Below are 27,003 nucleotides of genomic sequence, written 5' to 3'. Positions count from 1 at the left end.
CAGGCTTGGAGGGATGCCATACTGTTTCTATTCTGGATATTGGATAGAACAGTGTGAATGGTCCAACGTTTGGATTGTTTTAAACTTTTCCACAACTTTATCCCTTACTTGTTTAGTGTGTTTCTTGGACTTCATGATACTGTTTGTTTACGAATGTTCTCTTGTAAAAATCTGAGGCATTTCTGAATGGTAAATGGTAAATGAACTGAACTTATATAGCACCTTTCCAGTCGTACAGACCACTCAAAGCGCTTTACACTAGAGCCACATTCACCCAATCGCACTCACTAACGCTCACACATTCATACACCAATACACAGATTGGTAGGCAAATTGAGGTTAAGTGCCTTGCCCAGGGGCACATCAACATATGGCAGGGAGAAGCTGTAATTGAACCCACAACCTTCTGATTGCAAGACGACTACTCTTCCTACTGAGCCTTTATTTTTAATTAGATTAATTTATGAGATGGATTTATGAGATGGTTGCAGTATAATATATTTAGGGGTATCAGAGCAAATACACGTTACACTTTTCAGAGTTTCTATAGGATATAGGAAGGTATCGCTGTGTACATATCAGGCTTGGTCATGTGAAACAATCTTCAAATAGAATACATGCTGACACAACAAATATGCAAATAATTTTTTTATGTGGAAAATGTATATTTTATGTATCCTTTAAAATATGAAGGTAAAGGTTTTGTATATCCATGATATACTTATCTTTACATACAGGGGTTGGACAATGAAACTGAAACACCTGGTTTTAGACCACAATAATTTATTAGTATGGTGTAGGGCCTCCTTTTGCGGCCAATACAGCATCAATTCATCTTGGGAATGACATATACAAGTCCTGCACAGTGGTCAGAGGGATTTTAAGCCATTCTTCTTGCAGGATAGTGGCCAGGTCACTATGTGATACTGGTGGAGGAAAACGTTTCCTGACTTGCTCCTCCAAAACACCCCAAAGTGGCTCAATAATATTTAGATCTGGTGACTGTGCAGGCCATGGGAGATGTTCAACTTCACTTTCATGTTCATCAAACCAATCTTTCACCAGTCTTGCTGTGTGTATTGGTGCATTGTCACCCTGATACATGGCACCGCCTTCAGGATACAATGTTTGAACCATTGGATGCACATGGTCCTCAAGAATGGTTCGGTAGTCCTTGGCAGTGACGCGCCCATCTAGCACAAGTATTGGACCAAGGGAATGCCCCCCATGCGTCACTCTGCGCATGCAACAGTCTGGGTGGTACACTTCTTTGGGGCTTCTCCACACCGTAACTCTCCTGGATGTGGGGAAAACAGTAAAGGTGGACTCATCAGAGAACAATACTTGTTTCACATTGTCCACAGCCCAAGATTTGCGCTCCTTGCACCATTGAAACCGACGTTTAGCATTGGCATGAGTGACCAAAGGTTTGACTATAGCAGCCCGGCCGTGTATATTGACCCTGTGGAGCTCCCGACGGACAGTTCTGGTGGAAACAGGGGAGTTGAGGTGCACATTTTATTCTGCCGTGATTTGGGCAGCCGTGGTTTTATGTTTTTTGGATACAATCCGGGTTAGCAACCAAACATCCCTTTCAGACAGCTTCCTCTTGCGTCCACAGTTAATCCTGTTGGATGTGGTTCGTCCTTCTTGGTGGTATGCTGACATTACCCTGGATACCGTGGCTCTTGATACATCACAAAGACTTGCTGTCTTGGTCACAGATGCGCCAGCAAGACGTGCACCAACAATTTGTCCTCTTTTGAACTCTGGTGTGTCACCCATAATGTTGTGTGCATTTCAATATTTTGAGCAAAACTGTGCTCTTACCCTGCTAATTGAACCTTCACACTCTGCTCTTACTGGTGCAATGTGCCATCAATGAAGACTGGCTACCAGGCTGGTCCAATTTAGCCATGAAACCTCCCACACTAAAATGACAGGTGTTTCCATTTCATTGTCTAACCCCTGTATGTATATAAGGTTAACCTCCTGTTTCAGACAAAACAGCACTTGCAGATCTGACTAAATCTTTAAACATGGCTCTAGCTTGTTCGATGTTGTTGTGTGGATGCGAAGTTATGCACTGATTTGTATCATTGAGAATATTGGGCTGTAAATCTTAGCAAGGCCTTTTCCAGCCAATTTCTTTCTTTTTTTTTTTTTATAAACTTTGTAATTTGCAGTAAATCCTAGCTGTGACATTATATTATCCCAACCCTTTTAGTCCAGGTCATCTTACTATTTGTTCCTTAAAACAAATCAAAAACAGATTGTACATCTTTATTGAATCATTCTAGACAAAACTTACATATAAACATTTTTGTGTTTTCACTCATTCAAATATGAAAAGTAATGAAAAGTAATGTTAGTTAATGTTAGTTTTTTTAATCTATTTATTTTTTTTTATGTTTTTATGTTGGTAAATATTACTGGAAAAAATCAAACCAAACAGCACAAATGTTCACCTGTATTAAAATAGTGTTAGGTGACAATCCCTGGCGTCTTCTAAATATTCAAACAATTTGCAAATCGACAACACCCAGGAATGATTTAACATTATTATGCTACACAAAGCAGGCACTGATACTGCAGCAGAGGCACAACATTAACCAGAATATAAATGTGACACTGTTTATTACACATCCTCAGTGTCATCCAGTCTGTCTTTTGACAAGTTTGCCAGTTAGATATTTTTAATCTAGACATTGAACCTTGATGGCTGCATCTAGTACTGTAATTTAAGTAAAACCTCTGACTCAGTTTGATCTCAGTTACCTAATCTGTTTCTCTCTTTCAAAAAGCAAGTCAATGCTTTCATCGGGGAGAAAGTACTCTTACAAAAAGCCTTAGTAACCCAATACAAGAGTGCGTACTTTTTGTGTTGTAATTAAAAATGTGCCATGGCAGTGTTGCTATGGCTATATGGTTCAAATTCATCAGCCTATCTGCTATGTGGTTGTTGTTGTCAGATATTTCTATGTGTTTTTCTTTGCCAAACTACCTGGAAAGCTAGATGTCTTGTCAACATTATTATTGAATAAAATGTTAATGAAGATAGACACTTCATTAACATTTTAACATTCTTACACCCTATGAAAAAGAAAGTTCTCCATGGATGGAAGCTGAAGTAATGCGGAGGTCATGCACTCAGATATTTTTCAGTTAAAAGACAGGCTCTGCAGTTCATTCTGGACTCCCACCCAACATAAAAGGTCCATATAGCTGAGAACAAAATGTGTTCTTGTAGGAATTACAGTCTGTTGTAACCAACATGAGAAAAAACGATACATAGACATTTTATTAAATTGACACTCAACACTTCTTTGCTCTTACAACACAATATAACAAGAAGGCAAAAATTTGCAGCCCTCTGCAGCAGGACTAAAATGTTTTGTTAAGCTTGTTTATCAAGAATCTGGAGAAGTTTAAAGACTACAAACCCAGTCAAGTAATGTCACCAAAAGCTGAAATGATGTAATTAATAACATTAAGAAATTGGTTAAAATATGTTTTCACATCCTTTGAGTATGCTTTTCTTCATTAGTAGTATATTTGCAGTGGAAAATTCTTTGACGGGAATTAATCCTACACTAATGGCTTTTTCAAAGAGGTTGATGGGCAGCAGGATTGAAAATAGGGGTGGCAGAGATCAACACTTGCTCAGCGCACTACTTAAGAACAGGTGAAAAGATTTAAAACCCAGGCTAGTACTAAAAGTGTTGACAAAAACCAGGCATAGAATGTTATCTAGAAATTTAAGATATAACCACGTGTTAAGGGGCTAAAAGGGGGTTGGAGACTCCAACATATCAGCACCTGACAGAAAAATGTCTCTAGAAAACAAGGTTGAAATGTAGAACCTTTATTTATGGATCCTAAAAGACTGAGAAATCATATTTTAACAATGTTAAAATTATTTGATAACTGCTATGAGAAGGAGAAACATTTGAAAAACTCTGGCATGAAGTTAAGCATCACATTCAATAAGCCGAAGGAAATAAGAACCAAGGTAAACACAAGGAAACGGTGAACAAATACTCATTTAAGACCAGTGTCACCATCACGCCAGTCATCGTATGCAAGGTGCAAAGGGACACAAAATTCTGAGAAGAGAAGGGACAAAAACACGTCACTGGGAGACTGGTCGTAGAAACAGAGGAAGCTGCAGACTGGAAACTGTGAAAGAGTTATACAGCACGACTGGGCTGCTGACAGGAAATAATATGAGACCAGTGAGACTGGTCAGAGATAGACAGGGATAGATCATGACACTGAGAAGGCAGCAAGCAGCCTTATGCTGTGAGTGTATGGGATGATCAATTTAACATATGAGTTAATTTTTTATTATTTTAAAGGTAAAACCTTGATTTACAAACATGTGAATCAACCAATCATGAAGGAACTGGAGAATACAAAGGTGTTGGCTCTTTTAAAAAAAATTTTAGTATACCCTGGTTCAGTTACTTTTCAACACAAGAAGCGAATCAGCCAATTACATGCCGTCAACTTACTGCATTTAGGCATTCAGACATTGTGAACAAAACTGTTCAAATTTCAAATGAGCATCAGAATTGGTAAGAAATATGATTTAAGTTGGTTAAATGTGATATGGTTGTTGGTGCTGGATGGGCTGGTTTGAGTGATTCCATAATGTAATAAATACAGGAAAAAACAATGATTCTTGTTACACAGAATGACACAATAAAGAAACTCTAGTGTGCTTAGATTTTTGACGGTCATTGTCGATTGTGGTTAACAAACATAAAAATATAGTGAAAATATTGTTGACTTTCTCCACCAAAAAAGGTTCTGGCCTCATTGAATGTGATTTCCATTATTTTGGTCTTTTTCTGCTTCTTTTAAATATTAATATATTCTATCACTTATTAATCTTTGCTCTCTAACCATAGAGTTATGTCCGTCGCTGCTTATTGATGATGTCTTGCTGGCTGTAATTTTTGAAATTTTGGTTATTTACTCAACAAAAGCTTGTCTTTCTGTCCTTATAAAATATTGACCATATCTGTATCTTATTGACACAGATGGGCTCAAAAGGGAAGTTAGATCCAAATGGTTGTCATTATAGCTTTATGGGTAACCTTAAATCTCTGCCCTGGGCATGAAAGGGATGTCACCCCACTGGTCTGGAGACAATACAAGGAACTGGGATGCAGATGTGCGAGCTCTGAGATCTTTTTGACAGCAGATGATCAGATAGCAAAACAAAAAAATGCGTCAAAAGGAGGCTGTGATTGGTTTTCTTACACTGCAGCTGCCAGTCTGTGGAAATTCCACGTAACCCAAACTTTGACAGTACTACTGATTCCTCTATGCAGAAAGGGTACTGAGATTGTGTTTTGGCAATATGAGCTGTTTGTATCAAAACATATTCATGCACCTTGAAACCTTTCATATTTTTGCATATTGCACTTGCTGTTAAAATATTAGTAATTTTTCTTATTTTGGATTAGAGACAAGTGTGAAATAACATTAATTTCCACACAGACTCACTTTAAAAGGGCTGTGGTCTAATTTCTTTTTGTGTACAATTTGGCTCTGCTTACATTTTCCTTTCCAACTAACAGAGAATTTTGCCTGCAACGAACTGAGGGAGGACCCCACTCCTCTTTTCCTTCCCATGCCACAATCTTCTCCAGGAGATCCTGTATCTGGAAGAGTCATTGGTGAGGGATGTCAGTGTCTTTGATCTAGTAAAGAGCAGTGGCCAGAACAATGTGGGGGGATGCTGCTGTTTATTGGGCAGTGTCCCATGCTGTCTACCAGTTTCTTAGTATTATTTAATGACAACATTCCTGGTAGGATTTTTCTGGTCAAGGAAGAGAGTCACATTAGGGATTCAGGTTTCTTTGGGTGACCTTGAGGTCCGAGGAACTGCCCTTTAGTCATATAGGAAAAGTGCTGGGAGTATCTGTGTTCAGAAACATCTGATGTGCTGAAATAGCAAGGACCTGCATCCCTTTTCAGCTCGGGACTTGATGTTCGTGACAACTAATTCTTCTACAGGGAATAACAAAACATTTAACAACATCCTAGAGGATCCTAACATAATCTGATACATTAGTAGAAGCATTTCGTAGATCCAGACTTTCAAAAAACATCTGACTCACAAGGATTTTCCTGATTCCACAAGTTTCCAAGAACTTTGACGTAGGATTAAAACTAGCAAACAAAGAAATGAACGTTTTTCCCCCCAGCATGACTAAAACGTACGAGAAATTTAATTTGAAAGTTGGCTGCCATGACGTAGCAGCAGCCGTTAAGACGATCATTTACACTTGGCAACTGGCAGAGCCACTTTGAGTCACTTGGCTGTGACCGAGGAGCTTTCCTTTTGATGACCCATGGCTGAGGAAGTGCTGAGGGAAGGAAGTCAATAAAGTCTTTTTTAAAATACGTCATTTTATTTTTTGACTGTACAGTGGCTGATACAAGCCATGCAACATTATCCAAAAATTTGAAGTCCAGTTACAAAAGCATTAATTCATTTTGTAATGTAACCACAGTTACGGTGGTCTTCCTGGGGCTCCTGGGCTCTCGGGGGCCTTTAGATGTCTGTGACCGCCTTCGTGTCTGCCTCACATTCGGGGGGGCAGGTCTGTGACTTGTCACGCCCGTGTTTTTTCTCTCTCTTTCTGCAGGTGTAGAAGCAGTCTTTTAGGGTATTACCTTGTATTCTCTTTATCCTTCTTTCTCTCTATTCTTATCTTCTCTCCCTTTTAACTTTTTGCCGCACCTGTCTCACTTTCTTTCTTCTTTTTTCCCAGTCGTTTCCATCTCTGTGTTCATTGCATTTGAAATAATCCCAAAGCAGTTTCTTATAAAGTTTTTATTTATATCAAGTGGAACATTATAGCGATAGTGGTAATGCTCCACTTGTGAAAGTAAATCTGTTGGGCTTCTACTTGGTACTCACACATCAATTCTGAGTGCTACTCTGGATAGGACACGTAAGAAAAACAAAAAACAAAACTACTGAATTAATACTTTGTAGAATAATTTTTTCTGCAATTAGAGCTGCACGTCTTTTTAGGTATGTCCCTATCAGCTTTACATACATAGAAATTTAAGGTTTTGCCCATTCTTCTTTGCAAAATAGCTCAAGCGCTGTCAGATTTGAAGCAGAAGGTATGTGAACACCAGTTTTCAAGTATTGTCTAGATTCTACTGGGCCATTCATGAATATCCTTTGACCTTAACCATCACATTGTAGCAATATGTTTAGGGTCGTTGCTCTGCTGGAAGGGAAACCTCTGCTATAGTCTCTATTTTTTTCCAGGACTGCATTTAGCTTCATTCCGCTTCTCATTACCTCTGACTAGCTTCCCTGTCCCTGCTGAAAATAGCATCCTCACAGCATGATGCTGCCACCATAATTTTGGTGGGGTTGGTATTTTCAAGGTAATGTAAAGTTTTATTTTCTGCCACAGATTTTGCATCCTGGCCAAAGAGTTTAACTTTGGTCTCATCACTCAAGAGCACCACCTTCTACATGTCAACATCTTATCCTACCTGAACTGTGGATCTTTGCAGCTCCTCCAGAGTTACTATGGGCCTCTTTGCTGCTCACAGTCATGCATACAGTCTGAGCCAAACCTTAAATATTGATTTATGACAAATGATACATCCCTGATGTTAGACTAGAAATTTTTAACTTATAAATGTGTTCTGAACAGAACAAAACAGTTTATAAAAACTTCACTAGATGCAAAGATGCTCCTTTCATGTCAGTCTGAGAAATGTCATGAGATTTATTCATGATATATACAATACACAAAGCAAGGAGTTTCTGTTTTTTGTGTGTTGTGTTGCATTAAAATAGTTGCAATTGTGCAACCCTTCCAGAGTCAGAGATAATTACATCACATTGCAAGCATTTCCTAAATTTTCTTGCTGACAGCATTAAATCTTACATACAAACCATTGTATGTCCATTGTGGTAATCACTGAAGGTTGATAATCAGTGGGTGGTGGACTGGGAACTCAAGCAGAACTTCACTGTTGTCCATCAAGCAGGTGTTGACACCAGAGGCACAGGATCTTCTCACAGAGAGCTACTCCCTCTGGAGTAAAAATGACTCTCCTGTCTCCTATTCTGTAGTAGCGACGGCCTTATCAGGGGAAGGAAACAATCTGGGAGCTGCTTCCATGCATTGTGTGTTATTGTTTCCCCTAGTGAGAGGGGGCGGCATTAGTCAGCAGAGTAAGATAACATTTCAGGGCTGGTTCGAGGTGCTTTTGCTTATGCTTTTGAGGAATTTCAAAAGCTAGTTTCAAGATAGTACAGGAGGTAAAATGTCGCTTATTTGGTAAGAGAACAGAAAAAAATGGAACCTAAAACAAACCTTAAAAATTGTTAATCATATTCTAAGACCCCTGAATCCTTTTGACTCACTTCAATTCTCCCTAAAACAAAGACCAAATGCTGACTTTATTCTCCAACTGCAAGCAAATTTTATTTCACCTGAAATTTGTTTAATCAGTGAGTCATGTCACTGCATAGCAAGAAGCAGACCTATTCACTTCCACTTGCAAAGAACGGTGCCAAGATGTCGCTGTGCCAGATTGGTAGAAAAACAAAGAATTTCCTTTGCCATCTACTTGATGGATAGCTAGGCTGTACTGTCACATCCCTGGTACTTTTCCTGGTACAAAGATTTCCAACATCTAAATATATCAGTGAGAAGTGGAAGATGGGGTAACTCAATTTGCAGACTAAGTTAAAAGCTGAAATTCTCTTAAAGATGCATAGGCTTGCAACGTGATGACATCTCTGTTAATGTTCACTCCTTATGACGTCCTGGTCTGCTGATGATGCCAATCTGACACATCCCAGGGAACTAATGAGTTTCCTTAGTTAAAAGGCTTCAACGTAATTCCTTGAACAGGTCCATGTTTTTCCTTTGTCCATCATTAACAAGATGTTTAATGGGATTCCTGGGACTGACATTACTGAAAATCATGAACTCAGAAAAAAACAACAATCTGTTTTTAACCCTATTTTTAGGGTTTGATCCCATTCCTTCTCTGTAAGAGTTTCCGTGATTACTGACTATTTCTTCACTCATGGATAGGATTTTCTTGTTATTATGACAGTAATTTGTCTGAGGACCTTGTATAGATCTGTCATTCTCATCATGATTTATCCCCTTCTTGAAAGGCTCAGTAAAATAGGTAACTGTGATGCTATACTGGAAAATTTAGGGTGCATTTTCCAATTTTTTACCTTGTAGTGCCATGTTTTTAGGTTTCCTCTCAACAACTGTCTTCACCTAGTATGGAAGTGATTATAAGAGAACAAAAAACAATAATCACCTGTGTGTAATTTGTTGGTATGATAGGATTATTATTCAGCACATACCACTATATCAACATAATGACATTAAGAAATTTGTTAAATTTGTTTATCTGTGCAAATGGAGGCAAATGTTAATATGCCAACCTAACTGATGCCACTTATATTATCATCCAGCACAACGGGCAATCCAAAAACTTATTTTATTGTTTCTTTCAGAATTTTATTACTGCTGAAATAGATACATTCCCTTGATATGACTCAAAGGAGTAAAAATGTCTATATTTGAACAAATCCTCATGTTGATTCATCTTAGAGAAAACGTTCAATCAACCTGACATGTTTTAATTGTCAGTCAGTCAGTCATTTTCTACCGCTTATTCCATAGTGGGTCGCGGGGGAGCTGGTGCCTATCTCCAGCAGTCTATGGGCGAGAGGCAGGGTACACCCTGGACAGGTCGCCAGTCCATCGCAGGGAGGCAGGGTACACCCTGGACAGGTCGCCAGTCCATCGCAGGGCAACACACAAACAACCACGCACACACTCATTCATACACCTAAGGGCAATTTAGAGTTACCAATTAACCTAACAGGCATGTCTTTGGACTGTGGGAGGAAGCCGGAGTACCCGGTGAGAACCCACGCATGTTTTAATTGTTGTTTTGCAAATTCACTGGAGAGGCCTCCAGGTTTACAAATCAGTGGACTGATATTTGTTACCATTATCCTTGTCAAATACCTTAAACTCAGTCAATTTAGATGAAAAACATTTGTCACCACAAATGTTCTGATTTTGTCTCGCATTTTAATTGGTTTAAGGTCAGGTCACTGACAGGCTATTCTAACACATGAATATTATAGGATCTAAAACACTATGTAGCTCTTAATTCACAGATTGTGTGAATTTTGAAGGCAGTTGGTTGCACTTGATTTTATTTAGGGGTAACAGTAAAGGGACTAAATAGAAGTAGATATTACACTCTCTTTCGTAGAAAATATTTCGAAAACCATGTATCATTTTCCTTCTTCTTAATAATTATTTGATTTGTCTTTCACATAAGGTCCCAATAAAATATATAGGTTTGTAGTTATGACCTAAAACTTGACAGTTATGTAGAAAAAATGTCTTTACAGGGCACTGTAATGTAATTGTAAACTTTAGTGGATATTTATTGGCTGATATCTACTGATTCCACTCAGTTCCACATATTTTATCATAATCTGCATTTCCTCATGTATTTGCTGACAATTATCATTCATAACTGTACCTGCAATGCCTCCTGTGCGGGTATACCTTTGATTGGTTAAATTATTGTTAATAATGTCCTTTAACAGACTTCATATTAGTAATGAGTCATATGCAAACTCTGTATTCATTGAGCACAACTGTTTTTTTCTCTTTGGAAATCAAAGAGGCTTTGGGCCATCAGTATGAAAGTGCTACACTGTCTGACCTCCCTGCGCTTTCTCTGCAGCTTTTGCTTAAATTTTCACCTGTTATAGGCTGTTTGATGTTTCAGGCCATGACTAACTGAGAGAACCTTGTGACAGTCACTTGCAATGTTACCTGTAAAGGTTTTCCCTCAGTCTACTGTGCTATTGGAAATAATTTTTCCTGCTTTCATATCTTTTGCCTTAGTGATACAATTTTAAAGGTTCTGTTTTACATATTTTGAACCTCAAAGCACATTTGTAAAAGTATAATGGCCATCAACCTGTGGAGAAAGTCACTGTTTATGTGTTAGCTATTGTGCTTGACAAGGGTACAATGCTGAGTTTTTGTCGGACCAACATGCAGAACAATTCCTGGGAGTAGCATGGTGAGTTGCAGAGCTTTCTTTAATAATAATAATAATAATAATAATAATAATAATAATAATAATAATAATGAGTTGATACAAAAGGTAACATAGACTGGGTAACAGACATGGAGTAGGTAGAAGCCAGGAGGAACCGGTGGAGACAATGAAAACCAGAGAGTATAAATGCTGGGGTAGGGTGGAGAATGGAGCAATGAACAATGGGAGCAAATCAGGAGAAACCTGAAGCAGCTGGTGATGATAAGACAACTGAAGGAGAGAGGCTAATTAACACAGATGAGCAGGGAATCCAAGGGAATAATAAAACATCTCAGTGAACAGAAATAAGTAAACTAACTAAAGAACATAAACAGGAAGGAACCAGATCTACAAGAAAAATAGAAACATTTAACACAGGAACCCAAGAAAGTAATCTACGCACAAGAATGAAAGATCTGTCTAATCAACATAAATTAATTGAAGAAGCAAAATAGAACAGGGTAGGTGGAGGGCAGCCTCGGAAGGAGGGCAAGAACCAAAACACAAAACAATCCGGGGGGGATCTTGGAAGGACGGCAAGAACCAAAACACAAAACAGAGTTCAGTGAGGTCATCCTGAAGAGGCACAGAGTTCTGGCCGTGAGGTCGTTGACGAAGGAGCAGGGGTCTAGGAGGAAGGTGACGGCTGAGCAGGAGGTCTGGAGGCTTGCTGTGGTGGCGTTGCATGGGGAACCTACGGAGAACCCAGCCTGGCGACTGGCTGTGGCAGAGGCGCAGGAACTTTTGAGGCTGAGAAGGTGCTTTGGGGCCCGACAGCAGCTAAGAAGGTGCCTTGGAGGACAACAGCGCAGCAGACCTTCTGGGAATCCTGTCTGAAGGTCAGCTGCAGAGAAGCTTAGAGGACCAGGAGATCCCACGAAGGACCCCGTCATGTGGTCCACTGAAAGGTTGGGATGAGGACCTGATCTCACAATGGAGCTCGGGAGACTTGGGACCATGGTGATGCTTTAGGGAGCACCGAGAGAATCTTCAGCGAGGACCTGAAGACCGGTGTGGGATCAGCTGGAGAATCGGTGCTGGGAACCTTGGAGGCCAGATGATGTGTGCTGGCGCCCAGATGATCTGCGGTGGAGCTCAGAAGGTCTGCGGTAGAATTGTTCTTGAGGCTCTGGAGGCAGAGGGGATTTGTCCTCGAACCCCTCTAAATCAGGAGCAGGAGAAAATTATGGTGATTGTGATGATGATGGCTGATCAGAAGAAGTTGAGACTTTGGGCTGACCCTCAGAGGCAGAAGTTGAGGCTTCAAGCTGACCCTCAGGGGCACTAAACTAAAACATCTAACACAGGAATCCAAGAAAATAATCTAAACATAACAATAAAAGATGAATCTAATCAACATGAATGAACTGAAACAACAGCAAATGATAAACAAGGAAGTGCAGAGAACTCAAACTCAAAACCCTTAACACAAGCAGATCCTGACAGCACTTTTGTGCTTTTAAAGTCCTTTTCTAGAGTGCAGAATCCATGGATATGTATCACTTTGACAGTTGGTGTCGTCCATGTTTTTGCCCATAAATCTGTCCGTCATAATTGCTAACAACAACCAATGGGTAAATAACTTAAGTCACAGCTTTGTTCCTGGTCACTGGCTCAATACGGTAGATTCATGAAGCCATTAGATTAAACATCTAATGGCTTTGTATTTGAATCAACTGATCTAGTTGATTCAGATACAAAGCCTCTTTGGTTTCAGGGTTTAAAATTGCAAAACAATAATTGGTTAAAAAACTGTTTACAGCAGGGTGGTTTACCTTTTATTTTTTTATTTTTTAAAGTACCAGAAAGATACTGGATCTTTTTCTTCAGTCTCTAACACTGCAGTTTCCAACAAAGCCCCCATAGAGAGCAATAAAAGATTGATTCAGCTTGGGTGTAAGGCCCCTTCGTTGAAATGGGATCAAATGCATGCGCAGAAAGCTGTTTCAGACCTATGCTAATGAGACAACTCTGCCAAGATGCTGGACAACGCTGAAGCCCAAATCCACAGCAAACCGTCTTGTTACCAAGATCTAATTAAAGACATAGATGGTTTTTCAGCCCAGTATCAATTGACTCACCCAGGCACTACAGCTCTGTGGCTAAGATACACATAAAATGACAAAATATCTGTAAATCTCTTCTGTTGTTCCTTTTAATTTATTGATGGGTCTAAAACAGACATCACCAAGACGAAAGTGACTCATTCTAAGTCTGTGCATGTTGACATGATTTAAAACAGAATAAATTAGACCACTTTAATTAAAACAATTCCAATCCCGCTCTTTAAAAATATTCACTCAGCTTAAGAAGCAAAATGCATCTCAATGCTACTACTTCAGGGATGAGGTCTCTGCAAATGAATTACCCAATTTTGCAGATGTGCCCATACACATGCTGTGGTGGCATCAGTTTTTTTTTTTTTTTCCACAGGGTATTTTTTGCACAATGGGTTAAGGTAGCGACGCAGCAGATGTTGTCTACAAATCATGGCTCATTTGGCACAGGTCCAGTCATTGTGTTTTTAGCCAAGTTCAAAACATGCTCTCCAGACTGGACTGGTTGACTTGTTTTCTTCTGGCCGGCCAGATAGGAGTGTTGCATCCTGTCTCAGTGTATTCATTCGCTATTTGTATCTGCTGGTGAAAACATTTTATTTCTGTGCAGAAAGAAATATTTTTCAGTGGTTTCTACAAGAAATAAACACATCATTATTTTCAAACATGGAGATTTATTTTCTGAATACAATTTTGGCCAGAGAAGGGAACTGCTGCCACAAATTCTGCCATACATTCTTTCACAATCTGTTGGTCTTGTTGAACTTTTGTCATTCTTTTGTGTCTAGAGGACAGATAAAACCATTATCAGGTTTTCTTGCATAACACAAGAACAAACTACTTTTTTCACATCAGATAATGCTGCATTTGTACATAGAAGAACAATCACTCAAATTAAACTGGTTGTGATAATCCTTAATTTGATACAATGCTTCAGAACATTGAGTAAGAGGACCGAATAGGTACTTTTGATCAAAATAATGTGCTCTAAGTGACTTTATATGGGAACACACGTTTTCTGATTAGGGGGGTAATATATATTGACTCCAAACAAGACATTGGGCATTTGTTTTATTTTGAAAAATGTGCAGTGTTGAGGATGATTTATCCTCTTACAGATTTATTCAGTTTTTCTGTTTTGCCATACTTAAATATTTCTGATTGTTGAACAAATGTCAACATCAGACCAAGATAACCTGAGAAAATGCAAAAGCAGTTTTCAAATGATGAATAAATATATTAAGATGAAAAAACTATCCTCGACAACCTGAATCTACACAAAAAAGCAGTTGCTCCATCTGAGACTAATAACTGGTTGTGACTCCCTTGGTGGCAACAACTGCCATCTAGTGTTGGCAATAACTAGGTCCTATACCTCTGGAGAAATGTGGCCCACTCTTTTTTGTAGAATAGTTTTAATTCAGCAACATTGGATGGTTTTTAGAGTATGTATAGCTTGTTTAAGGTCATGCCATAGCATCTCTTTCGAATTTAAATCCAGACCAAAACTGTTTTTTTTTTTTTTTTTTTTAAGCCATGTAGAGGTGGACTGACTGCTATTCTTCAGATCATTGTCCTGCTGCCTAACCCAAGTCACCTTGAGTTCAAGGTCACAAACTGATGGCTGGTATCATATTCTTTTTCAGAAATGTTGTGTCGTTTTATAGCACATTTACCGAGACATAATTCTTCCAGAAAATTCCACTTTCATCTTATCTGCCCACAGAATATTTTCCTATACGTCTTCTGCAAAATAAAGATATTTTTTTTAAGCAAATGTGGATGTTGTGCAACATTAGGTGTGGTTTGGCTGTGAATAACATAAGTGCCAAAAGGCAATTATTATCAAGGTTAGTAATCTAGATCAAAATTACCAAGTCAGGGCACAACCTGATTACCAGAGATTAATAGCCAAAGAGCTCATTGAGTTAATGTTTAAGGAATACCTGCTTGTTGAGGTGTGCTATTATAGAACAATACATGAAGGAGTAAATTTGCAAACTGGAGTTCTCAAACAGCAAGCCCTGCACACATATGCAGAATAAACATGAACAACTTCTCGGACAAATGTGATGATGCCACATCCAGATGAACAATTCAGCTAAACACACAAAAAAGTGGTTGCCTCTTTTAGAAACCTTTAAGTCTCATGTTATTTAAATATCACTAAAATAAATATTAATGTTTGTATGAGGGCTGGTGGTGCGTTACAGAATAAATTGTGTTTTACACACAACTGATTTAATGGTTGCTACCGTCTTAACGGAGCTTTCAGCTTTAAGGAGCTAACGGAGACACGATTTAACATGTTTTAAGGATTACGCTGACCTATCTTATGCAGGTTATTGAGAAGAGATGGTAAAACACAGTGAATTGCTTGGCGGCCGCTTTCAGTAGCAGCTGGGCGGAGGAGAGCTAGTGCATGCGGGCAGCTTGAAGAGTTGGGATGAGTATCTGCTTAGACTGGAGCTGGGGTTTCTACGCTATCTTCTCCCGGGACAGTGGGGGAAAACTGATTTGTCAGTCTCTTCTTGTGGAATCTTTGGCTCAATGTTTGGCTCAAAGTGCAGAGAGAAAGGTTAAGGAGATTAGTCTTATTTTTGCCGGGTCACCAGATACACAAACAGTTTGTAATTGACTGGGTCCAAGGTTTCTTTAAAGATGTCTTTTACCTAGCCAGCGAGATCAAAGATAGCATTGTCCCCTGATCTGACCAGTGCATGGCCACAGGTTAAAAAGGGAGAATGCTGTTGAGAGCTGGGTTTTGTACATATGTGACTCCTCCTTCCTGGGAACTGTGCAGGAAAATGGGTACTGTGCATTCTGGGATTCAGAGTTCTTATCGGTCTCTTTTGTTTGTGTAGTTCAGTCCTTGTTTCTTTCCATGGCTGGCCCAACATGAGATGGCCTTTGTGTTGTTCTGCTCAGCAGTGTTTTTACTCTTAGAACTCTCCCATGGATACTATTTTGCCCAGTTTCAATTAAGTAATGAACACTGACCTTAGTTGTAGCAACATAAGTCTGCAGAGCTTCAGATGTTGTTCTGGGTTCCTTTGAAACCTCTTGGATGAGTTGCTGATGCATTTAGAATATTTTTAGTAAGCCTGTTCACTCCTGGAGACGTTTCACCACTGTTTTTCTATTTGTGGAAAATTATCCTTACTGTGGTTCACTAGAGCCTTTTAACTTGCTTTGTAACCCTTTCCAGACTGATATATGTAAATTATTTAATTCCCCTTCTGTTCTAGAATATCTATGGATTAGGGCATTACACGTTGCCTTTTAAAAACATTTTAGCCTACTTCACGTTGTCAGTGTGGTTCTATTTAAGTTATTCTACAGCTCTGGTAGTAATCAGACTTGGTGTGTCTAATAATACTGAACCAAAAATATGTTTAAGCACAGTAAATTTATATTTTAGCAAGGGTGGCAATTATATATTGACTTGTTATAATGACATTTTTCAGAAGAAATCTGAAAGGGGGCAAAGATCATTTCATGACACTGTAAGTCTAAAGGGCAGAACATGAATAACTTTTTTAATCAGTTTTTTTTTATTTAGTTGTTGAATTTATGTACAACATTTACAACTTGCTTTTCATAAACTGAATTCCACAGGGATAGACTGAAAGTAATTATAGAAAATAAATACAGCGATGTACTTTAAGTTTTGGAGATCATGCCTGAATCCAAACCCATTTGTCTTCCTGCAGTATTTTATTGCTGTTTATATTTCTTCTGATATTTTTGGGAGAGTAAATTGGGTGGAGAGGAATCATCGCTGCTGACAAATCACTTGTACACATATCAAGATGACACAGTGGTGAACTCAAAATAAGGAAGGTATGGGCTTCATGTTATGACAGCTCAGCATCCTGCCATTGAAAGATGGAAGGAATGGAAGGAGAAATATTAAAAATTACAAATTATGATTTGCTTTGATTTAACTACACAAAAATTGTATTAAAAATATTTTTTCATTCTCTTAGTAAAAATATGGAAAAATAGGTGCAAAAAACAAAAAACATTTGAAAAATTGCATATGTGATTTAAAAGATGAAGAAAAGCTTTGCTTTTTTTCATGTAGTGATGGTCTAAAGTTTATATCCACCCATTATTAGCATGATCTACAAATAAGTATTTTTTTAGCAAGTTTCAGAGGAACATTTTGTAGTCTTCACCAAAGTACTCGCATTATTCTAGCTACGTATTTTAACACTTTTGTGTTGTTTTTATACACAAACCTGACTTTGAGCAATTCATACATTTTGGAGCTTAGGGACCTTAAAGAAACTTAATGTTAACCTGCTTTTGTGACGCCCCACAGATGTTTTCTTGTATCTAATTTCAGCTCAAATTAGTCTCTCTCCTTCAGCTTCCCTGCTTTCCTTCTGGCACAGTTGCTTCAAATAAACTTCTGGTTTGCTTGTAATTTCTCCACACTGCCCGTTTTTAATCTAACTGGTTCTTATTGTTCACTCCTGGATTCTTCTGTTTGACTTCCTTTCCATACGAGATTCCCCTACGTTGTTCTGCTCAGTTTTCTATCCATGGCCCCTGTTCTCTTTTCTGTCAACGCGCCTGACCATTTTTTTCATTGTTAAATCATTTCTACTCAACATGCTGTTCTTGAGTTCCTGTCTGCGCTACAAATTTCACCAAACATGACAGCTTTGTCCGTTTCACAAACAGCTTTAATATTAAGTTTTGCTGTATAGATGTCCTATTTGTTGAGTTCTGCAATAAAGTTAGATTATCTCAGTTCTTCCTGGTTGTAGCTTATCACTTTTCACCTTTCCTGCTTTAATATTAAGTCTACCCGCATCCACTTTAATTACCCCTCTCGCTTATATAAATAAACTTGCTTTTCATTGTCACCTTGTCCAATCCTCCTGTTTACTTGTTTATTTGTCTCTTTGCTCATAAACCTGGCTGGTGCTCGTGTGTATTGGGTCCTTTATTTATGTTTTATGACCATTTCACCCTAACTGTCAATCTCAGACAAAGGGAAATATGTTAGGGTGTTTAGCAATGACCCAGCAACCATCAAGGTTGAAGCTTTGTATACTATTAAAGATGCTGGAAGCTCCACAATCAAAACCTTCAAGCTCCTCTGAAATTTGCAGCTTTGTACATGAGGGCAAAATTCCTTTTGGGCATATGTTTTATAGTGGAAAAAGAGTAATTGACCACAATGACCAGAAAGAGTCAAAGCAAGGCTTTCAAATATAAGAAAACTATACAGACTATCAAGCATGGTGGTGGTAGGGTCATGCTAAGGGTCTGATTTGCTGCCAGTGGTATTGGTGCATTGCACAAACTGAATGGCATAATAACTGACGATGACTACTTCCACGTTCTTCAGATTTCTACATCTTCAGCACCTAAAATCACCAGCTTAGGTTGTTAAAATTAGCACAAACATTAGGCTTCTGGAATGACTTGAAACTGTTGGGTCAGTCAGGTCAGTGCCGGGTTATCAAACAATTTTAACAGGGTTAATCATTTCTGATGAAGAATCGATTAACATTCAGTAGGAACTAGGCCAGGAACTTGTTGGTGGCAATAAAAGGTGTGTTTTTACCTGCTAAGGGACTTTTATCAAGTCTTATTGGGGATGTTTGCATGTATTTGAGGATGTAAGTATATATTTGGACCTGTGTGGATGAGAGGAAATATTTGTGCACCCTGTTCTTGTTGTTTTAAATAGTTGAACTTTAACATTATATTGAAAAAAGAACAATTGAAAAAATATCACACAAAGTAAAAATTATGAAATTCATGCAATGATGACTTTGTAAACTTCTGACCTGAACTGTAGACACAGATTTCTCTCCTGGTGTCAGCCTAAATGACTTTCAAGGTCAACACATGTGAAACGAAATGTCAACCAAATGTTTATGGCATTCAGAAAAGCCTTAAGGAAATGCATGGAAGGTCACTGAGTCTTTGAAAAAAAAAAAGGATCATTTTATATTTTATCTTTTTCATCAACGAGCAATAACATCAAGTTTGCTCTTCTTCTTTGGCAGTTTTCTACATCTGATGCGGGCATTTTTTGCCCTTTTATCTCTAAGCTGTTAACCTTTCTGCAGCGGTACTGAAATGGATCCTGCTGCTGATAACTCAGATGAGATGTGTCATGTAATCCACATGTTACTTAAGTGCAGAATAAAACAACAGAAGGAAAGTGAGGTGGAGAAATGTTATCAAAGTTATTATGCAAGTGAAAAAGCATTATGTAAAAGCACAGCTGCACGCTTGCACAGCATGTCAGAAGTAAGATTTACTGTAGCAAATACAAAGTTACAATGCTGGTTAAATTGAGTCGGCCTGCTTAATTCCATATCTTGAGTGATATCAGACTTGGCGTGGTAGGTCTTGTGGGAGTACAAGTCAAACATAGAACTTCTTTCAAGCTCTCTGTATCCTTCTTGGATGTTCATGTTGACCTGATAAGTTAGTACTTCTAGAAACCTATAGACATTTAGAGATCGTATGCTTAACTTACTGGAATGCTGCCTTGTGGGGAGTTTCTGTGTAGTTTCAACACTTCCTTCACATGCAGCCCGCATTTCTGTCCTTTTGCTATTTAAAAAAACTAAATGAAATAGATTTTAGAAGCTAATCTAATTTTTACCCATTCTAATCTGATGGACACCTAAAACTTATTGATCCCCATAAACTGGGAAATGTTTTGGAAAGATTTGTGACTATACCAGGTGGTGCAACGATTGGAGCCCACAGAAGCATTAATAACAACAAGGTGTGGTATGATGTGCAGTGTAAATGGAGGTCTACCGGGATAAAATACTATTAAAGTCACACATTCATGCCTCGTGACAAAGGTCAAATTGGCTCCAGTCACCCCTGCAATCAACATAAACAGTTCCAACTCAAACAATTTGCCCTCCTGAATGGATCTCATTGTTTACTACAAGGCAAACACTTTAAATAGCCCAGAGCCTGAACTTCCTACACATTATGCTTTGTGATTACTTCCAATGTCAAACAAGTCCATGGAGGTAAGCCTGCAGGCGTTTTTTCAATTCAGACTGTAGGAATTATAAAGCTTATTTTCTTCCATTTATATTATGAGAAAAAAACATAAGCAACAAGTTCTTGAAACATGAACTTGATAATGAGCACTTTAACTCCTGCGCCAGCTCTCCAAATCTTATCCTCTAACCTCACCATTGCCCTCTAGTGAACATTGAGAGGTTTGATCAGTAGTATATGCTTTGAGTTGTCATATTGGCTCTACAGAATCAGACATTTTTCATCATTTAGGTGTAAGTAATTTAACAATTTACTCACTATTTAGCCTCTGCAATGTTTATACTTCATAGCCCCAGTGTGTAGAGTGTAGAAATTGAAAATTGGTTTCAATTTTTAACTAACTTGAGAACCTTTCCATTTTCTCCAGCTGTCACCCAAAGGTCAGGCTTGACACCAAAGTTTGGTTTGTTCCTTCTGAGCCTCTGTAGTTACATGGTTCAGGGGTCATGTGGGCCACTATCAATATCTCCAGACTTATTTTCTCATTCAGGGGAAATTACACCAATCCTATTATTTTTTACATATCTCTGCACCAATAGGAAAGATACACTACATGTCAACAATTTTAATCACACCTTCTCACTTAATGGGTCTCTTTATTTCATGACTATTTAAATTGTAGGTCCTCACCAAAGAAAACAAAACCGTGAATGAATACACATATTGAATTATATAGTGAACAAAAGGTGGGAAATAACTCTAAACATTTTTATATTTTAGATTCTTCAAAACAGCCAGCCTTTGCTTTGATAACTGCTTTGCTCTCTTGCTATTCTCTCCATGAGCTTCATGAGGTGGTCACCTGAAAGGGTTTTCCAAAGAGTCTTGAAATAAGTTCCCAGAAGTTCATTGAGAGACGACCAAAGGTTAATATTTCAGTCATTTCAGCAAAGGGCGACTACTTTAAGTGATCTAAAATATAAAACATATTTAAAGTTCTTTTACAATTTTTTGTTAGCTACATAATTGCATATGTGTTCATTCACAGGTTTGATGCCCTCAGTGAATCGACGAGCAATGTAAATAGTCATTAACGTAAAGAAAACCATTAAATGAGAAAGTGGTTCTAAAACGTTTGACTGGTAGTGTAGACATGAACATGATTTTGCATTTCTCTCAAAAGGTTATCCTTAAAAATAAACAAAACTATACTTTATTTTTTTAAATAAAAGCGAGTCTTGAAACAATAACTTTTTGGATTATTACTCTTGTGTTACCAGTTACTTATGGTGGGTAAGTCAGACAATGCTGGTCAACATGAGGAAGATAAGGTAGCTTAGTAGATGGATCTCTGATCGGTCCCAGTAATTGTACCTTCAGTCTGTTTGATTATCCAAGTCTAGAGCTGCAGTGCCATGTAAATGGATTCATACCTATAGGTTCCAGGTTCCCAGGTTAAGTGGAATTTGGAGGCAGCTTGCCAGTTTTATTTAGGCTAAATTAAAAGAATCAATTTGTCATGGGAATAGCCCCTCTTTGAGGAAACACATACTCAGTTTTTAAGCAACTTCACTTAACATTTTCCCTGAACGCTTCTTAAACCAAACATAGTGGTCACTTTTCTAAAACAATAAATAGGCACCCATCTTAGGTCTTTTTATTGTAAATTAGCTAAGCTTTAGAGTTTTTCTAAGCCTGGAATTGGGATTATTTGAGATACTTCAAAGCCCACCAAGAGACACCAGGCTTTAATAGAGTAACTGTTTACTTAAGATCAGATTAAACATCAATTGCTAATGGCCAACAGGTTGTCCTAGTTTTAGGTGTCTTACACGAAACTTACACGTAGAACAATCTATTTCTATTAAAAGTGCTGTTTACCATTATCATACAGAGTCACAGACTAACAGCAAAAGTATTCCAAAAACATAAGACTGAAGAGTTTTCTAGGTAATTCAGCTAAGTCTATGGGTTTGGCCTGCAGCTTGCAAAAAAATCAAATGGCAACAGAGATAATGAAAGATGATCATACCAAGGTACAGAAAATGCTAAACCTTACATACTAATAAAGCTTTTAAGTTCCAAGCCATACATTTTATTCAAAATAACAAAGAAAAGTATGCACTTTCTTTTCAATGTATTTTGTTTCTTTCAAAATTCAAATTCTCATCTTAGGAAAAGATTTAGGTGTGAAGAGCTAGAGAGCTGTAAAATATGAGCTCTGACTCAGACATACAGACCTCACTGACACAGCCGTATTTTACATATCAATACAGATTTATGGAAAACGTTTACACTGTCAGTGTTTTAACCAGTGTTTTGTCTCTTTGTTGGACAGGATCAGCAGCATGGGCTCAAAATTCCTCATGGTGATCTGACAGCTTGCACCATTTTAGTACATTAGTACTGCTATAAACATAAGGTTGTGACATTGACTACACTGATAACTGGATTACAAAAACAGATTTGTAATCAAATGCTTAGAAATGTAGCATGCTCAAACCCTATCTTTCAGAAAAAATGGTTAAAAAAGTCTGAGTGAGTTATATATATCTTGGCAAAATTTCAGTGTCTCTGAGAAGCCTGCTGTTTACACAGAGATAAAATCACATGAAACCACAGCTGCAATGGAAGACTTGACAAATGCATCCTAATATTCCATTTGCCATCTTCACTAAGCATGCAAAAGGTTCACGGTTAGGGTTTCATTCTGAAGTAAATGTTTGTTGCTTTTAAATGCAACATAATTTCTAATGACATTTAACTTTAAATTAACACACCCAGCACTAACAAGCACAGCCTAAGGGCTGCTAATTTTCTCTGCAGTATTTCTCAAGGGATGATGTGAACATTAGGAAATTAAATATGTTTCAAATATGGTTAACTGACATTTATGTCAAATCTGCCCTTTACCTAAACTATTGATTCACCCTTAATAAATTAGGGTTATACTAAAGTCAAATGTTATTTCCCATGATGGGAAATTTTCTTTTTATTATTTCCATTTCCATAATAAAATCTTATTGTAAATAAGAATATATCGGCAATCTAACACAAAGCTCTCAAGCTGGGTTTAATTTACGGGCACAAGCTGAGCTGAATTATGCTGGCTGCGTTGGCTTGTGAAGTTGATTTCACTCGTTTTAAGTCTGTCTGCAAATATCCTGAAAGACAGGATTTTAATGTTACTGACTAAACTCTCATGTCAGCCTGTAAATGAGGAACAAACCACTGAAGTGAGATCAATGATAGAGACAAAAAAGGTATATTCTGAGTTGATGCTATACTCACTGAAAAACTTTGCTTTAGATGTTTGCAGCAGGAGAGCCCTTCAGGACTGACTTTGCTCACTTTTAACACTGGTAGAGCTGCTGGAGAAGAGTGTCAAATTGATCTGCGTTCATTAAACACAGCCTCTGAATGAGAATAAGGAGGAGAATTTCAGTGCTTATGTAGTAGTTGTCATTATTATACCTGTCAAATTTGTGCAGTTAGACCTATGTCTGTTTTTAGGATTTATGTTTAAAAAATATGTGTTTGCATGATTCACAATGCCACAATGTTTCAGTAAGATTTTATCTAGTACAACTTTGCTCCACCCTTTGAAATAAAAGTAGGGATATTATTTTCTAATATTGTAAGTTTGTATTTATTATTACATAGTAAAAATGGCTATTTTCCTAACTGAAACAATATTTTTGTTTAGTATTGAGTAAAAAAATAAAACGTGATTTTATGGTCAATTAATGGCAGCCGTAATTGTTAGGAATTAATAAAATACACATTGAGACTGTATGTTGCAATATTGTATATTTTGTTGATATTGTTACTTTAATACTCAAGATCTCCTTTTTTATGGTAAATTATCCATTTTCTATACCCGCTTCTTCTGTAAAGGGACACGGGGGAGCTGGTGACTATCACCAGCAGTCTATGGACACAGGGTACACGACTAACAACCATAAACACACCTCAATTTAGAAAACCTATAAACCTAACAGTCATGTTCTTAGACTGTGGGAGGAAGCCGGAGTACCTGGTGAGAACATACAAACATGCAGAAAGACCCCAGGCCAGGATCCCAGACCTTCTTGCTGCAAAGCAACAGTGCTACCAATGGCACCACCATGCAGACCTAAGGTAAACTATTTAAGGGTAAATTAAAAGTGTATTAATCATAAAAAAAATCACTGAAAATATATTTAGGATAAATAACCTTTAAATAATAAAAATACAGTACATTTCAGTCTTTCAGTGAAGTATATCAATGCAATTACAAAGACACATGATGGTGATTTTACTTAAAATTTTAAAATTAAAGTAATTTTACAGCAGCAGTAGCTGCCATGAAATATTTCACTGCAAAAAATATGGTCCAACATACAAGAGTTTTGGATCAACTACGATTAATCAGGCAAATGTGTGCTATTGTCACTTGATTCTTCAAATGGAATAAAATTACCTCAAGGCAAACAATGGTACATAAGAATGACAAGAATAAGATTAGGAAAATATTTTATTGTCAGTGCAGCAAGATCAGGTACGCATAATAAGTAAAAATAAATCTACTTTATTCTACTTATTAAATCAAAGTAAAAAAGTACAGTTACAACAAAGTAATATGAAAGAGATTATCTGACAGAATAAAGTGTATATTCTTATGTATGTTTGTTATTATCACTATAGCTCTGGATAAGAATGAGAATGTAATAAACGTAAAAAACTATGACACTATTTATACAGCCTGGGAACTATTTGCAAACTAACATGTTCTCATAATGATACGTTGTATATAAAGTGCATATACAGTAATCCAAAACCAAACAGTGGGAAAAGGGGATTTCTGTTTGTGCAAAAGGATTAAAAGTTCTGCTCCTGCAGTTATATTAGGAATGGAATGACAGCATAGAGATTTCAGAGAATCGCATCATTGTCCAGCAGAGGGCAATAGTGGATGATTATGTCTATTTTAATAGTCCTTACAACACTTAAATTCTACTTGTGTTCCTTAGATGAATTATGTTTTGTGTTTTTTTCTATAATTAGTCTTCATTACATAGATACATGCTTGCTACATGTTTGTCTTACAATGAATGATCCGTGTTGCTAACTTTTCTTTAACTTTTACGTTTTAACCTTTTCACTTTTCTTTTTACTATTTAACATAGAAATTCAGAGAAGTAGTCTGCGTGTGAGAATAAACATCAACCAGTTATGGTTGAGGTGCAAACACACCTTCCATTTCTGCTACCTGTATGACCCCTTCTCTTTTCCAATGGTTATAATCAGTCTGACAGAGAGAGGTATCCCAATCCTTGTGGTTTTTAGTATAACAATGACCATCAGTGGGACCCTTTGTGGGGTTCCTTGTGACAACAAATGTAAACGATAATTGTAAATTAATCCAACTAAACTACCAAGCAGAATTAAAGAATTGGGAAGACTAATGGGCTATGTACAATATAAACAAGTTGATTAAAGATGATTGAGAACCATGACCAAAAGAGTGATGCAATATTACCATGCAATATTTACGTTTGAGAACCAAGGATTATCTTGAAGAATCTGGAAATGAAGTTAAGTTAGTCTTGGAACCAACTTAGGCAATAATCAGCATACCTTTAGACAACCATTCACAATGCAAGATCAGATAAAATATTATTTTAATAAAATAATGTTTTAAATAATGATCTGCTGAATAAAACCAACCTTCTGGATGACTAATTCTCAACGGGGTGTCATTAGCTGCCTTTATTTATTAAAGTAATATTTGAAGAAATATTGTTAAGGGAATATTTTGGAAAGAGCCAAATCTTTCGGGAGAAATGGGGCTTAATGGTGTTTACTTAGTTATCAAATTTAGTAAAATGATGTTAGGGACATTATTTACTGGATTGAAAACTAAACCTTTCTGGCTAAATATTATTTGGCAGCAAGCACATGTCCTTAGCTGTTAGCAGTTAAGCTAACAAAGAAGCTGCTAGCTTAGCACCAGATTCAAACACACACCTTTAAAAATACTGTTAATAAAAGGGTTTAAGTGCATAAGCGCGGATGGCGCGTTATGATCAATCTTCTGTTTAAAATCACCCTTTAATAAAGTTTGTCTTAACTTTAAAAACACACAAACACAGAACACAACCTGAGCGCGTATTCTGCAGATTGTCTGCTAGCACCAAGATAGCTGAGTTCAACACAAACAAAACCAAACTTCATAAAATGAAAAACGTTTAGATCATTTCAACCTAAATCACTTCTATGTTTTTCTGCCCAAACACTTAACCTCATGAACTGCAGTGAGGAACGTTGTCCAAGCGACAATGAAGTTTGAAGAGAGCTCTGTGAACAAAGGGTTATATTCCAGCTAACCTCCTTAGCTGCGGGAGTGGTGGCTGTTCTGTCGGCAGGTATGTGAACAAACTGTTAGCTTCTAGCTAACCTCCATGGCTGTGGATGAAAGACGGCCCGTTCTGTCCACTAACCAAACTGCACGTCACCGTTACCACGGCGATGGGGTCTCTGCTGTCTTCCTTCCAGACTGGGAGACCGTTCCGCTCGATTTTGTAGAGACCGCTTCTCTGTAGGGAACGTCTCTGGCACAGTTTGCTTCTGCAGGCCTCAGAGAGAGAAAGTCAAGCCAGGCATGTACCTTAATGTAATTCCCGTTTTTATGAATGAATACTGGGTACACAAACATTTATTCACTCATACTTAACTTGTGCATATGATCGCGTGATCTTATGACACTCTTGGATCCAGTTTGAAGAGTTTATGTCTTTTTGCCAGCAAAGAG

Source organism: Girardinichthys multiradiatus, chromosome 6 (assembly GCF_021462225.1).
Source record: "Girardinichthys multiradiatus isolate DD_20200921_A chromosome 6, DD_fGirMul_XY1, whole genome shotgun sequence".
Taxonomy (NCBI): domain Eukaryota; kingdom Metazoa; phylum Chordata; class Actinopteri; order Cyprinodontiformes; family Goodeidae; genus Girardinichthys; species Girardinichthys multiradiatus.
This window is presented reverse-complemented; position numbering follows the sequence as displayed.